We start from the raw sequence: 15,750 nt of genomic DNA, 5'->3' as shown, positions 1-15,750 counted from the left end.
TGCCGGGATTAGAACCGGCGCCCATATGGGATCCCGGGCGTGCAAGGCGAGGACCTTTAACCACTTGCGCCACCGCGCCGGGCCCTCAGCATTGTTTCATTAGTCAAATATCTGAAATAGCCAAGAGCTGACCAGGCTGAAGCCAGGAGCACAGAACTCAACCTGGGTCTTCCACATGAATGGCAGGTACACAAGGACTTGAGCCATCGCCTGCTGTCTCGCAGGGTGTGCTTAAAGCAGCAAGTTGGAATTAGAAATGGAACCAGGGACCATATACAGGTATTTTGTAAGGGTTGGGGACATTCTAAGCAATATGTAAGATTTATTTGTTTGAAAAGCAGAATGACAGAGATGAAGAGACACAGAGGACTTCCATTGCCTGATTCACTCTCCAAATGGCCACAAGAACCAGGACTGAGCCAAACTGAAGCCCGGAGCCTGAGACTCCATCCAGCTCTCCCACATGTATGGCAAGGGTCCAAGCACTCAGGTCATCATCTGCTGCTCTGCCAGGTGCATCAGCAGGGCAGTCAGGACTCACACTGGTGCTCTGAGATAGCATGCCAGTACTGCAAGATGCAGCTGAGTCCCTTGTACCACAATAATGTCACCCTCAAAACAGCAGCTAAATGCTCTCCTCCTGAGAGCCATTCTATGTTTGATGTGTACATTTTTGTTCACATTTTTCTTATATTTATTATGTGTATTATTTTGATTTAACATATTTTAATTTACTTAGTATTGTGTTAAAGATACCACTCTTTAATATTTCTCAGGAGCTACCTGTATGGCTATAGGATATTTAACCCATTAAAGTTGGCTGTAATGTCTATACCTATTTCTGAGTTTCTATTAGTAGGTAAGGGTATAAAGATACATAAAATTAGTCCCAATTCATTTATATGTATCTTACAGTCCAAAGGGATAAATACATAAAATGAAAACATGCTATTAGGCAGCAAATAAAAATAGTTTGGTTGAATGGCCAAGTGAATGAAATTTTGACATATCATATCATGACATATTTAGTGAAAAAAAACAAAAACATAGGAAGGGTGAAGTCTGGATTTAAATAAATAATTGAGGGGCTAGTGTGGTGGCTAGAAAGCTAATCCTATCCCTTCAAGTGCCAGGATACCACATGGATGCCAGTTCATGTCCCAGCTGCTCCATTTCCCATCCAGATCCTTGCTTGTGGGCTGGGAAAGCAGTGGAGGATGGTCCAAAGCCTTGGGACCCTGCATAGCACACCCTGAAGAAGCTCCTGGCCTCTGATCAGCTCAGCTTAGCTCTAGCTGCTGTGGCCATTTGGGGAGTAAACTAATACAAAAAAAGGTCTTCTCTCTATCTCACCTTTTCTCTCTGTAAAATCTGCCCTTCAAGTGAAAATAAATACACCTTTAAAAAATAAACTATTGACAATAGCGAAACAGCATTTATATATTTCTAGACTTTCCTCTAGATGGTGCTGAAACAACCATATTGTCCTTTGTAACTCAAGTTTCCTTGAACAAGAGTAAGAGGTAATTTATGACTCATTAGCAAATTGATAGCTGTGCTATCAACTTTATAGCCCTCTGGCTACAAGTGTAGGCAAGTGTGAAATTCTGGACACTGTCAAGAAATTGAAATCATAGAAAATGTAATCCTCGTAGCTTATCATTCAATCTACAAAGAGTCACTAAACCAGGGATGATGTATCTGTATGTGTTTGCAGGTGAGAGAGTGGGGAATTTATTGGCTCTTTACAATTTAAAATGAAGGGAACGAAACTTGAACATAAAGCAAGTACAAGGTTTGGCGTGATGGTTCAGTGGCTAAATACTCACTTGGTAGATGCTGGGATCCCACATGGGTTCTGGAATCCCATATTTGTGTCTCAGCTGCTCCATTTCCCATTCAGCTCCCTGCTTGTGGCCTGGGAAATCAGTAGAAAATGGCCCAAAGCCTTGGGACCCTGCATGCGAATGGGAGACCAGGAAGCTCCACTGTGGCTATTTGGTTAGTGAAACATCAGATGAACGTCGCTCTCCCTCTCTGTGACTTTCAAATAAATAATATCAAAACTAAAAACTTAAAAGAGACTAATAATATGTTTTAAAACATGTTTAGGGACTGGTGTTCTGACTCAGTATGTTAAGTCCCTACATGAAACTTATTACATCATGGGTTCAAGTCCTGCTGATCTAGCTTCCTGCTAATTCACCTAGGAAAGCAGATGATTCAAGTACTTGAATCCTGCTGCCCATATGGGAGACCGAATGGAGTGAAAAGCGCATCATTTTTTGGCCTTGCCTGGTTATTGCAGCTATCTGATTTCTTTCTCTCTATCCTGTCTTTTTTTTTTTTTTTAATTAAATTTCTGTTAGACAAACTTTATTTATTTTTTATTATATTTTTGACAATCTTCACATAGTTAATTGGGGTAAAAAGGTTCAAGGGCTATAGGAAAGTGGGTAAGACTATTATTTCCACATTGTTTCCTTCATGACAAACTTTATTTAAAAAATATTTATTTTTAGGGTCTGGCTCTGTGGTTTGACAGTCCAATCCTCTACCTGCAAGCACCAGCATCCTTTTTGGGTACCAATTCCTGTCTCGGCTGTTCCATTTCTGATCCAACTCCTTGCTGATGGCTTGGAAGGCAGAAGAGGATGGCTCAAATCCTTGGGCCCCTGTACCCATGCGCAATACCTGAAAGCAGCTCTTGGCTTTGGGTTAGCTCAGCTCTGGCCACTGCAGCATTTGAGAAGTGAACCTGTGGCTGGAAGATCTCTCTTTCTCTCTGTTTCTCTCTGTCCTTTTCTCTATATATTTTCCTTTAAAATTTTTTTTTAAAGTCTAAAATTAAATACTTATTTCTAAGGACATTTATTCATTTATTTAGGATTAATTTGATAATTTGAAAGGCAGAATTACAAAGAGAGGGAGAAAGACACAGAGAATTCTTTCATCCTCTGATTCACACTCCAAATGACTGCGATGGCTGGAGCTGGGCAGGGTGAAGCCAGGAGTTTCATGCAGATCTCCCCTGCCTAAGCACTTATGCCATCTTCTGTTGCTTTTCTCAGATCAGTAGCAGGGAGCTGAATGGGACGTGATACAGCCTGGACATGAAGTGGATGCCACAGTGTAGGTATCAGCTTTACTCCCTATGCCACAGCACTGAGCTCTGGGCATACTCCATAAGCCTTGTTCTCCAAAAAGGTACAGAACTGGAGGGCCTATCCAGGAAGAGCCCTACTGTACACTCTGTACAGACTTACATGATACAGTAAAATGATTTGAAAGTATAAAATGGGCTCTAAGGCTTCATTTAAAAAAAAATATTATTTGTTTGTTTATTTATTTATTATTTTTAAAGGCAAAGTGCTAATTTTCTCCCCAAATGGTCAGAACAGCCAAGGTTGGGCCAGGCCAAAATCGAGACCAAGAACTCCATGTGGGTTTACCACATGGGTGGTAGGGGCCCAAGTACTCAGACCACCTTCCTCTGTCTTCTCAGGTCCATTAGCAGGGTACTGGATCAGAAGTGAAACAGCTGGGACTTGAACCAGCACTCCAAAATGGGTGCCAGTTTCACAAGTGGTAGCTTAACCAGTTGTGCCAGAATGTTGGCCTCTATGAGTTGTTTTGTTTTTAAACTTCTGAATAACTGAACTTTTGATACATAGACAGTTGAGGATAGTGGTGACCAGTCGTTAAGATCAGAGAGGAAATATGTACCATATAAACAGAAACCAAACACCTTTGACTTCCTTCCCAAGAGGGGAGTGCTCTGCACAAAATTACAGCATTAGGATAGGGAGAACACCTGTGAGAAACTTCTACCAGGTCCTCTCCATTGGCCATCATTGCCAGAACAACTTCCAAACCTGCAGGTTACCTTATGTCTTGTTGTCTCAAGGGTGCTTCTTGCTTGCAAAGTACTTGAGAGTACACTCTTTCTCCTCCAATGCTAGAGGATCAACTGGCTGAGGAATCCCTATATTAAATAGGAACTGAGTGATGGCTTGCTGCTCCTATACAATCCCATACAGAAGCAGGCACCTATAGAGATGGTCTGCCTTCTTAGTAACAAACAAGCAGATTGCAGAAGAGCTGCTCTAGTTGCCAACTACCTTTTACCCCAAGTGATCTTTTCAGGAGTGGTACATGAAATCTGCTGATTGTATAATTAATAAGCCTCTTATGATACACTAGTTGGTGGTATTATTTGCACATATTTAAGGATGCCTTGGCTATAAAACTTTCTGAAAATGAGCTCCCATATACAAAGTAAATGAGAAAAATCACCCTACAAGTTTCAGGGAGCAAAGCTCCCTATTTGGCATAATACAGCCAAAATGTGACAGGGTGCAATTTCTTTTAATTCTCCCTATTTCAGAAGTAAGCAGTAGTGTTAGACAAGGTGAAGATGTGTTTTGACATAATAATGAAATCTTTTTGTGTGTCATTTATTCCATTATTTTTGTGTTTAGATAGCCTTTTCTGTTTTAGACATCAGGATATGGGGGTTGGCATTGTAGCACAGTGGGGGTAGGTAGGATGCCACATTGTGACAGGGATGCAAATTCAAGTTCTGACTGCTCCACTTCTTCAGCTTCCTGCTAAAGCGCCTGGGAAGGCAGCTGAAGCAAGCCCAGGAATTTGCGCCACTGCCACCCATGTGGGAAGCCCAGAGGAGTTTCAGGTTCCTGGCTTTTTTTGCATGGGCCAGCACTGTCCATTGTGTAGCCACTGAGGAGTGACAAATGGCCAGAAGGTCGATCTCTTTTTCTCTATCATTCTGCCTTTCAAATAAACACATTAAAAAAAAGAAGAAATCAACATATTCACTTGTATACTAACACCTTTCCTTTCAATAAATCTTAATGATATTTGTGCATATATGTATACCTGTTTATACCTATTTTTAGACACTTTTAGGTGGGCTTCTAAATTAATTTTCCTTCCTCACGGAGAGGGTTTTCCCAACATCTGTTATTGAAATCCTTACCACATTTATTGGTCTGTCTATGAATTAGAACATGCTCCTGGATTGCTTAGAAGATTCTACTAGGTTAGTACCAAGTGGTAATTCAACAGCTTTACACTGGTTTTCAACAATTAGCCCTTTACTCTCAAACATGCATAATAAACACCAAATAAGTATTCCATTTTACAATATGTTAGTTTTTCCCATTCTTGGCTAAAGGTGTAAACTCTACACAAAATTCTTCTCAATGTTCTATGATTTCTTCAGTATTTTTGATGCTTTATTCAAGGTACATTCATTTGCTTTCGTTTCTATACTTCATTTACAGGATCAGAGTAACCACAAAGTCCTAACCCATCATATATATTTTACCTAATTAGGTATACATTTAAAAATAAATGTCTAGGGCCCGGCACGATAGCGTAGTGGTTCAAGTCCTGGCGTTGCATGCGCTGGGATCCTATGTGGGCACTGGTTCTAATCCTGGTGGCCCCGCGTCCCCTCCAGCTCCCTGCTTGAGGCCTGAGAAAGCAGCAGAGAATGGCCCAAAGCCTTGGGACCCTGCAACTGTGTGGAGACCCGGAAGGAAGTTCCTCACATCGGATTGGCTCAGCTCCAGCCTTTGCGGCCGCTTGGGGAATAAACCATTGGATCTTCCTCTCTGTCTCTCCTCCTCTCTGCATATCCATCTGCCTTTCCAATAAAAATAAATAAATCTTAAAAAAAAAAGTCTAGGGCCCGGCGCAATGGCGCAGTGGTTAAGGTCCTTGCCTTGCACACCCAGGATCCCATACTGGTGCCAGTTCTAATCCAAGATGCCCCACTTCCCATCCAGCTCCCTGACTGTGGCCCAGGAAAGCAGTCGAGGACAGCCCAAAGCTTTGGGACCCTGCACCCGTGTGGGAGACCCGGAAGAGGCTCCTGGCTTCACATTGGCTCAGCTCCAGCTGTTGTGGCCGCCTGGGGAGTGAATCATGGGACGGAAGATCTTCCTCTCTGTATATTCGCCTTTCCAATAAAAATAAAATAATTCTTTTAAAAAAAAGTCTAAATTTGTCCAACCAAAGGTGGAGTGGGTTTCACATTCTTTTCTTTTTTTAAGGTATTTAGTTTTATTGGAAAGGCAAATTTATAGAGAGAAGGAGAGATAAAGATATTCCATCTGTTAATTCACTCCCCAGGTCGCAGCAATAGCTGGGGCTGAGCTGATTTGAAGCTTCTTCTGAGTCTCCCATGCAGGTGCAGGGTCCCAAGGCTTTGGGCCATCCTCCACTGCTTTCTAGGCCACAAGCAGGGAGCTGGAAGGGAAATGCAGCAGCCGGGACATGAATCAGTGCCCATATGGGATCCCGATGCATGCAAGGCAAGAATTTAGGCACTAGGCTACTGAACTGGGCACAGTGGTTCACATTCTGGATTTTTATTTATGTCCTTCCAGACAAATAAGAAGTTGCTGTAGGTTTTGCAATTCTTCCTCCTGCACTTATGAGATGACCTGTTAGAGGCAGTCCAGACTATAATTACTTTCAAAAGCTGAATTTGACTCAATTAACTCCAATAAAATCCCACCAAGTCATGAAAGAAGTCTCCTAATTCCTAATTATACAAAAAGATGCTCAGCACCAGATAAATGAGTCCAAAAAATTTTTGAGTGATGGTAGTAAAAATAAATTTCTGATAACAGCTACCATTTTAAAAAAAGAATTTATTTTTTGTTTATTGGAAAGGCAGTATCACAGACTGAAAGGATGAGACAGAGAGAGAGATCTCTGAATCTTCCATCAGTGGTTTGTTCCTCAAATGGTCACAATGGTTGGGGCTAGACAAAAGGCAGGAGTCTGAACTCCATCTGAATCTCCCATTTTGGTACAGGGACCCAGGCATGTGGGACATCTGCTGCTTTTCCAGGCACATTCTCAAGGAACAGGATTGGAAACGGAACAGCTGGGATCTGAACCTGTGTTCATAGGGGACACTAGCACTGCAGGTAGCAGATTAATGTACCGTGTGACACAACAGCAGCCCCAGCAGTTACCACTTATTGCACTGTAGAATTTTCTATATATTAGCTCATATTTAATCCTCTGAATAACTTCCAAATAGTATTATCATTCCCAATTTACAGATGAGGAAACAGAAGCTCGGAGTAATTTGTTTCCATGATATAGGCTAAATAGGGTGCAGAGCAGAACTGAATTTTAAGCAGTCTGACTCTGAACTGTAGCCTAATTATGCTGCCTCTCAAGAGCAGAATGCTTGGTTCTTAGGAGCTCACATTTCCAGGTGTAAAACACAAAGTGGTCTATGTATTACACGTCAGAATAAAACTGTGGACTAGGTGAAAGACATCAACACCTGTAGGTTTATTTTTGGATGAGGAGTGGATTATTGATTTTATGTTTGACTTTTCTTTACCAGAAGAGGAACAGAGCAGTAAAAAAAAAAAAATCTTCATGCAAAAATAGCAGGCAGGAAGAAAGCAAAATTGTAAAAGTAAGCAAACTGCAGCAAGAAGATATAAAGAGGAAAAGGATTAGAACAGAAACTCAAAACTCCAACATTACAAGGATTTTTTTTTTTTAAAGATTTCTTTCTTTTAATTGGAAAGGCAGATATACAGAAAGAAGACACAGAGACAGAAAGATCTTCCATCCTCTGGTTCACTCCACAAGTGGCTGCAGTGGATAGAGCTGAGCCAATCCAAAGCCAGGAGCCAGGAGCTTCTTCTGGGTCTCCCACTCAGGTGCAGGGTCCTAAGGCTTTGGGACATCCTCTATTGATTTCTCTGGCAACAAACTGGATGGGAAGTGGAGCAGCCAGGGCATGAACCGGTGCCCATGTGGAATTCCAGAGCATGCAAGGAGAGGATTTTGTCACTAGGCTATTGCAATAGGTCTGCTAAGTTATTATTATGAAACATAATAATATTCCCTTGGTGTGTGAGGTACCTTATTGTTGATAGAAGAAAAAAAGTTCAGTTCTTGAATAGGTGGAAAGTTTCAGAAGTATATTGAAAAAAAAAAGAGATATATTTATTTTTATTTGAAAGGCAGAGTTACAGAGAAAGAACAAGAGAAAGAGAGACGGAGTTAGTTCTTCCATCTGTTGGCTCACTGTCCAAATGGCCACATTGCCTGGAGCTGGGGTCGTCTGAAATCATGTTCCAGGAATTTCTTCTGAGTGTCCCACATGGGTGCAGGGGCCTAAACACTTGGGCCCGCCTCTGCTGCCTTTCCAGGCCATTAGCATGGAGCTAGATTTAAAGAGAGCCACAGGGAGAAGTGCATTTTTTTTAAATCGTAAAAAAAGAGAGGATATAATAATTGAGTCAGGATATGTGGAGTACCGTGTTTCAAATGTAACAAGATACCACTTAATATTATGGAGAAACTATCAGAGCATACTCCTCTAAACAGAGGTTATAAAATACATAGAGAGGGGTGCCAATTTGTCAAAAACAAAACAAGGGCCATTTGGCACAGTGGGTTAAGCTGCTGCTGCTACTTCACCCTGGCTGACATCCCATATCAGAGTGTCAGTTCAAATACTGGCTACTCTGTCTGAGCCAGCTTCCTGCTAACAAACCTAGGAAGTCAGTGCCAGCATGTGCTGTGGTCTAGTCTGAGATGGCTGGCCTTCATACTCAGCATTCACAGGTGCTACAGCCTGGGTCAGCCTGGGTCAGCCTGGGTCAGCCTGGGTCAGCCTGGGTCAGCCTGGCCTACCTGCAGCCCTCATAACAATTGACAGGTGTTGCAGTCCAACCCAGTCTGGCTTGTACCTGTCCTGGTTCTTGGTCATGACAGTGTATGGCTGGGTCCAACTCACCCAACTCGCCCAACCTGCCCCACACAGAGCTCACACATATGGTGAAGGGTGATGCAGTCCAGTCTGGCCTGGCCTGCTTCCAGTCCTGGGTCTTACACTCACCAATGGGAGATGCAGCCTAGCATGGAAGTTTCCCAATTTTTTCTTCCAGGCCCACTCCCAGCCTTGGATCTCACATGTGCTGATGGGTGCTGTGCCCCAACCTGACTAGCCTGTATCCGGCTCTCACCAGTAGGTGCTACAGCCTAGCCCAGCCTAGCCCAGCCTGGCTCACCTCCAGACCTGGCGCTCATGTGGACCAGTTGATGCTCTTGGAATAGCCTTTAGAAATGAAGAGACTAGGGAAAATTATGATCTTTTGTGGTTGGAATACTGGTTAACATTTTCATCCTAAATTGGGTATAGGTTCACGGTTATTACGTGAAAATCATTCTCTTTTTACAGGTTTGTCATGAGGTAATATCTGGAACTTTGGTAAAAAGTACCATGTCAGGAAAAACCTTGGTCCCAAATTTACCTATTACAATGAAAATTATTAGAAAATCCTTTTTCGGGCCCGGCACCGTGGCCTAGCGGCTAAAGTTCTTGCCTTGAGCGCGCCAGGATCCCATATGGGTGCTGGTTCTAATCCCGGCAGCTCCACTTCCCATCTAGCTCCCTGCTTGTGGCCTGGGAAGGAAGTCGAGGACGTTCCAAAGCTTTGGGACCCTGCACCCTTGTGGGAGACCTGGAAGAGGCCACTCCCCAAATGGCCATAACAGCTGGAGTTGAGCCAATTCAAAGCCAGGATCCAGGAGCTTCTTCTGGATTTCCTATATGGATGCAGGGTCCAAAGGCTTTGGGCCATCCTCTACAGTGTTCCCAGGCCATAAACAGGGAGCAGGATGGAAAATGGAACAGCTTGGACATGAACTGGTGCCCATATGGAATCCTGGTACTTAAAAGGTAAGGATTTAGTACTGAGCCACTGCACCAGGACCCATGCTATAAATTCTTATAACCTACCAAACCTCATGTAAGGCAGAACCCTGAATCAGTTTAACTGCATCTCCAGGCCTTTATCTTACTTGTCCTAGCAGTCCATTCAGCTCCAAATCATGGATCTGACTGCAGGGAAAGCTCAAATTATACATGAGTCTTCCAAAGCCAAAAACTGAAAGGCAGAAGCACATTATTCCTATAGAGAGGACACTTCCAAAGAGACCCTGCATTGACCAGGAGTCCTTTATTTACATGCCAAGTGAGAGTTTAACTCCATGAGGTGTTCCAACGGAACAGTGTGGAACGCTGGGGGCTCATGCAGCTACGCTGCGGGCTGCACAATGCAAGCACCTCGGAATCTTCCAAAGAAAAAACTGGTACCTGGTTTCTATCTATAGACATTCTGATTTAATTTAATTGGGAGAAACCCAAACACAAGGATCTTAGATCATTCAGGGCTTTATGGGCCAAAGAAAGCACAAGGCAATGAATACCCATTATCTGCGAACAATTTTCATACAGCCATGGTACTCTGTCTACACAGAATTTAAAGAAGAAATACAATAAACCAGTTGAAATAATTTGCAAGCAAATCCCATCCTGAGGAATGGTGGGAGTAGATCTGGTACTGTTAAAACTAGGCAAGGAGGGCCCAGCGTGGTGGCACAGTGGTTAAGGTCCTCGCTTTGTACGCCCAGGATCCCATGTGGGCGCCGGTTCTACCCCGGCAGCCCCGCTTCCCTTCCAGCTCCCTGCCTGTGGCCCAGGAAGGCAGTCGAGGACGGCCCAAAGCTTTGGGACCCTGCACCCGTGTGGGAGACCCGGAAGAGGCTCCTGGCTTCGGATTGGCTCAGCTCCAGCTGTTGTGGCCGCCTGGGGAGTGAATCATGGGACGGAAGATCTTCCTCTCTGTCTCTCCTCTCTGTATATCTGCCTTTCCAATAAAAAAAATAATAAAAATAAATCTTTAAAAAAAAGCACTCCACCTGCAGCCAGTGGGGACAGGGTGGCTGTGTAAGATCACTGAAGATCTGACACAGTTCCGCCTCCCCTCTACAAGTTCTTGCACCATGGAAACTTGGTATAGTGCAACAAGGGCTGGCTCACCACACCCTGAAATCACACATCCTCCCTTTCCTTTTGCTGAGGTAGCCACAGTCTGGAGCCATGACTGCAGGAGGCAGCTTGGGAGGTCATCAGGTCTAGCTGGAGTCCTTAACTGAAAACCATTAGGAACAGAAAGGATCGTATCACCTCACTGGGGCCACTTAGCAAAATTTCTGCCCAGGAATCACCCCCACAGTTTCAACACTTTATGACATAGCAGGAAGAACTAGTCTAAGAACATGGTTAGGGTTGGCTTACATGACGCAGTTTTCCTTACAGCATTTTTCAGCCAGAGGCTAAGAGGTACTGCCAACTGCCAAAACCTATTTTTCCTTTTGATTTCCTCCACTTGGCAGGTTATGGGCTTAAGAGAGGAGAAATGAACCACCTCCTTGGGTCTTAGTGCCAAGGAAGGGAAATAGGTAATGGAGAGAGAGGAACTCAGTACCAGTTGAGGTCAGGGGGCAGATGCTTTTCTGGCTTTGGAAAGCAATGCCTCATTATCACACTGTTCTAGATAGTCTTCCTCATGTGAGCTTATGACAAACATCACTCTTAATTTCCATCAGCCCCTGCTATGAGTTAAATTGTATCACTTTCCCCCACCCCCGAAAAGATATCGTTGAAGTCGCAACACTCACAAACTCAGAATGTCACCTTATTTGGACTCTGAGCTTTTACAGCAGTAGTAGAGTTATTTCAGACTTCGAGCCTCCAGAACTGTGAGAAAATACATTTTAGATTTTGGGGAAAGTGTCTGGTGTCGCAGCGAAGGCAATGCTTGGAATATCCCCATCCCCTAGCAAAGTGCTTGCTTTGAATTCTGGCTCCTTCACTGGACAGCAGCAGACCTTGGGTCCCTGTCACTCACACGGGACATTTTGACCTAGAACTCGCTTTTATGGGCATTTGGGGACACAAATTAGCTTATTAAAGATCTCTCTTCTCTCTTACAAATAAAACAAAATTTTAAAGTGTTTTCTTTCATTTTCAACTTAATTTTTTGTAACAATAAACCTGCTCTAGCTGAAGCTGCTGATTCAGGATGGGAAGAAGAGTGTGAATTTAATGTAGCATTAAGAAGCTGTGTATACTTCAAGTATCTTAGCTCAAATTCTAGTTCTGGGGACTGCCATTATGGCAGAGTGTCCAAAGCTGCCACCTGCAATCCAGAATCACATATGGGCACTGCTTTGAGTTCCAGCTGCTCCACTTCTGATGCAGTTACCTTCTAATGGCCTGGAAAAGCAATGGAAGATGGTCCACGTGCTTGGGTCCCTGATACCCATATAGGAAACCAAGAAGAAGTTCCTGGGTTTGCCCTGGTCAGCACTGGTTATTGTGGCTATGTGGGGAGTAAACCAGCAGATGGAAGACTGCTTTCTCTGACTTACAAAATGAATAAATATATTTTTTTTAAATGAGATGCTATTGGTCTTACTTTTTAAAGAATTTTGTTTTTATTGTAAAGTCAGATATATATAGAGAGGAAGATCTTCCGTCTGTTGATTCACTACCCAAGCAGCTGCAATGACCAGAGCTGAGCCAATTCGAAGCCAGGAACCAGGAGCCTCTTCCAGGTCTCCCACACTGGTGCAGGGTTCCAGGAGCTTTGGACCATCTTCTACTATCTTCATAGGCCACAAGCAGGGAGCTGGATGGGAAGCAGGGCTGCCCATATGGAATCCTGGAGCTTACAAAGTGAGGATGTTAGCCCCCTCCCCTTTAAAAAAAAATTTATTTATTTTTATTGGAAAAGCAGATATACAGAGAAGAGGAGAGACAGAGAGGAAGCTTTTCTATCCATTAATTTACTCCCCAAGCAGCAGCAATGGCTGGAGCTGTGCTGAACCAAAGCCAGGAGCCCGGATCCTCTTTCACATCTCCCACGCAGGTGAAGGGTCCCAAGGCTTTGGGCCATCCTTGACTGCTTTCCCGGCCACAAGCAGGGAGCTGGATGGGAAGAGGGGCAGCCATGATTAGAACCAGTGCCCATATTGGATATCGGTGCATACAAGGTGAGGACTTTAGCTGCTAGGCTACCACACTAAGCCCTAAATAAATCTCTCTCTCTTTTAAGATTTATTTTTTTTTTTATTGTAAAGTCTGATATACAGAGAGGAGGAGAGACAGAGGAAGATCTTCTGTTCAATGATTATTCACTCCCCAAGTGACCACAACGGCTGGTGCTGCGCCAATCTGAAGCCAGGAGCCCAGATCCTCTTTTGCAGCAAAATTCCATACAGACACTGGTTCTAATCCAAGATGCCCTGCTTCCCATCAAGCTCCCTGTTTGTAGCCTGGGAAAGCAGTCGAGGATGGCCCAAGGCCTTGGGACCCTGCACCCACGTGGGAGACTTGGAAGAAATTTCTGGATCCTGGCTTCATTTAGGTGCAGCACCGGCTGTTGCGGCCACTTGGAGAGTGAATCATCGGATGGAAGAACTTTCTGTCTCTTCTCTCTATATATCTGACTTTGCAATAAAAATAAATAAATCTTTAAAAAACAAAAAAAAACCCTTTAGGTCTTATGCAAACGGATCTGAAGATTCATAAGCATAATCCTAATAAAAATTGTGGCAGTTTTTTTTTCCAGAAAAATTCACAAGCTGGTCCTAAAATTTATAGGGAATATACAATAAAGTAAAAACATTTATATGGACAAGAATATCCAATGCATTCTTTTTGTTGCTGTTGTTGTTGTTAAAGATTTATTTATTTATTTACTTTTAATTGGAAATTCAGATTTACAGAGAGAAGGAAAAACAGAGAGGAAGATCTTCCATCCACTGGTTCACTTCCCAAGTGCCTGCAATGGCTGGCCGGTGTGAGCCAATCGGAAGCCAGGAATCAGGAGTTTCTTCTGGGTCTCCCGCACAGATGCAGGTCCCAAAGCTTTGGGATGTTCTCGACTGCTTTCCCAGGCCACAAACAGGGAGCTAAATGAGAAGCAGGGCTAAATGGGAAGCTGGTATATGAATCAGTGCCCATATGGGATCCTGGTGTGTGCAAGACAAGTACTATAGCCACTAGGCTACCATGCTGGGCCTCCAAGGGATTCTTAAAGAAGTATAACAAATCTGGAAGGTTTATACTATTAGATAATAAGACTTAAAAATCTATAGTTAGTAAGATGGGGTATTAATGGCTCAAGAATAGGCAAATGGACAGGTGTTGTGGCGCAGCAGGCTGAGAGCACCTTGGTAGTATCTGTGTCTCATACTGGAGAGCCTAGTTTGTGTTCCAGCTATCCCATGCAGCCAATCCAGCTTCCTGCTAATGCACTTGAGAATCAACAAACGATAGCTAAATACCTCAGTTGCTGCCACCGATTTGGAAGACCTGGTTGGAGTTCCTGGTTGCTGGGTTCAACCCTGATCTAGCCCTGGCTGTTATGGGCATTTGGGGAGTGAACTAGTGCACAGAAGATCTTTTTCTCTGTCACTCAGCCTTTCAAATAGACAAATAAATTCTAAAGAAAAAAAAAATTATTCTAGGGACTATTGTGTCATCATTCTGGGTGACTGCTGATTGTAGTCCTGGCAGCTCCACTTACTGTCTGGTTTCCTGTTTATGTGTTGGAAAAGCAGAGGAAGATGATTCAAGGCCTTGGACTCCTGCCATCCGCCTGGGAGACCCAGATGAAGTTTCTGGCTTCTGGTTTTGCCCTGATTCAACCCTGGTTATTGTGGCCATTCTTGAGGGGAGTAAAGTAGTAGATGGGAAAAAAAAATTGTAGATAGAAGATCACTGTCTCTTTCTGTAATTTTGCCTTTCAAACAAATAAATAAAGTTCTTTAAAACATATTTAAAAAAAATAGGCAAATGGATGAGCAGAACATAAAAAAGTGCAGAAGCAAACCCACATACATTGCTGAAGCAATGTATGTGCCACAACGCTGGCCCCATCGGCAGCATTTCTGAAACAGCCTCAAAGTACAAATAACACAAATGCCAATCAACAACTAAACAAATAAATAGAATACATAAATAGGATGTCATAAAATAATAAAAATAAACAAAGCTCCATGACATGGAACAACACGGCTAAATCATTAGGCATGATGTTGAGCCAGTCAACACAAAAAGTATACACTGTAATGATTCTACTTACATAAAGTTGAAAATGGGTAATACTAATCTATACTGTTAGCAATCTGGTTTGATCAACCTTGAGTGGGTGCTTAGCTAAGGGGAAAAAAGGAATAAAAGGGCCTTGGGATTTTGGTAATCTTTGTTTATGTGCTAGTTCCCACATGCTGTTGGTTTACTTATTTTTTTTTTTAAAGATTTATTTATTTTTATTGGAAAGGCAGATATACACAGAGGAGGAGAGACAGAGAGGAAGATTTTTCATCCGATGATTTACTCCCCAAGTGGCTGCAACGGCTGGTGCTGCGCCGATCCAAAACCAGGAGCCAGGAACTTCTTTCTGGGTCTCCCATGTGGGTTCAGGGTCTCAAGGCTTTGGGTCATCCTCGACTGCTTTCCCAGGCCACAGGCAGGGAGCCGGATGGGAAGTGGAGCTGCCGGGATTAGAATTGGCGCCCATATGGGATCCCAGGCGTGTTCAAGGTGAGGACTTTAGCCACTAGGCCACAGCGCTGGGCCCTGTTGATTTTCTTTGAAAATGATCTGCACACTTATGACTCATGTATATGTTCCCATTATTGTTCAGTGAGACTTATTACTACAATACAAAAGAAAACCTCTGAGTTTGTGACTCCTGTAGATTAGTGGCAGAAGGGACAACAGAGCAGGCAGTGTGAAGATCAGCTGAGATGCTAGCCAGCCTGGCCAGTGTCAGGGCAGATCCATCTAGGACCTCCTGTAACAGCCCCTGGTGGGCAGGAGAG

General features: G+C 43.4%; 1 protein-coding gene across 1 annotated transcript in view; it reads right to left on the bottom strand.

Moving 5' to 3' along the window:
- ZNF609 (zinc finger protein 609) overlaps positions 1–15,750 on the bottom strand; it is a 204,990-nt gene that overhangs the window by 32,236 nt on the left and 157,004 nt on the right. The window lies entirely within an intron of this gene.

This window comes from Ochotona curzoniae, unplaced genomic scaffold (assembly GCF_017591425.1).
Source record: "Ochotona curzoniae isolate NIBS_2020 unplaced genomic scaffold, NIBS_Ocur_1.0 scaffold_4701, whole genome shotgun sequence".
Lineage (NCBI taxonomy): Eukaryota > Metazoa > Chordata > Mammalia > Lagomorpha > Ochotonidae > Ochotona > Ochotona curzoniae.
The sequence above is the reverse complement of the archived record's forward strand: the minus strand, read 5'-3'. Positions and strand labels throughout refer to the sequence as shown.